Source organism: Arachis hypogaea, chromosome 16 (assembly GCF_003086295.3).
Source record: "Arachis hypogaea cultivar Tifrunner chromosome 16, arahy.Tifrunner.gnm2.J5K5, whole genome shotgun sequence".
In the NCBI taxonomy this organism is placed as follows: Eukaryota; Viridiplantae; Streptophyta; class Magnoliopsida; order Fabales; family Fabaceae; genus Arachis; species Arachis hypogaea.
Genome location: NC_092051.1, coordinates 40085206 through 40085946, shown reverse-complemented (window position 1 = coordinate 40085946; position 741 = coordinate 40085206). Strand labels below are relative to the sequence as shown.

The window sequence follows — 741 nt, the reverse complement described above, 5'->3', positions numbered from 1 at the left end:
TGGAGCAAACAATTTTGAGCTGAAACCTCAATTAGTTTCTCTGATGCAGCAGAACTGCAAGTTTCATGGACTTCCATCTGAAGATCCTTTTCAGTTCTTAACTGAATTCTTGCAGATATGTGATACTGTTAAGACTAATGGAGTAGATCCTGAAGTCTACAGGCTCATGCTTTTCCCTTTTGCTGTAAGAGACAGAGCTAGATTATGGTTGGATTCTCAACCCAAAGACAGCCTGAACTCTTGGGATAAGCTGGTCACGGCTTTCTTAGCCAAGTACTTTCCTCCTCAAAAGCTGAGCAAGCTTAGAGATGATGTTCAAACCTTCAGATAGAAAGAAGGTGAATCCCTCTATGAAGCTTGGGAAAGATACAAACAGTTGACCAAAAAGTGTCCTTCTGACATGCTTTCAGAATGGACCATCCTGGATATATTCTATGATGGTTTATCTGAGTTATCAAAGATGTCATTGGATACCTCTGCAGGTGGATCCATTCACCTAAAGAAAACGCCTGCAGAAGCTCAAGAACTCATTGACATGGTTGCTAATAACCAGTTCATGTACACTTCTGAAAGGAATCCTGTGAGTAATGGGACGCCTATGAAGAAGGGAGTTCTTGAGGTTGATACTCTGAATGCCATATTGGCTCAGAATAAAATATTGACTCAGCAAGTCAATATGATCTCTCAGAGTCTGCATGGAATGCAAGCTGCATCCAACAGTACTCAAGAGGCATCTTCTGA

The 741-nt window shown here is 41.3% G+C and overlaps 1 non-coding gene across 1 annotated transcript; it reads right to left on the bottom strand.

The window, feature by feature from the left end:
• Positions 1 to 298: 298 nt before the first annotated feature.
• LOC112760708 (small nucleolar RNA R71) lies at positions 299 to 406 on the bottom strand. Its single transcript, XR_003181136.1, has one exon. It is a non-coding gene; the product is annotated as a small nucleolar RNA R71 (small nucleolar RNA).
• Positions 407 to 741: the final 335 nt, after the last annotated feature.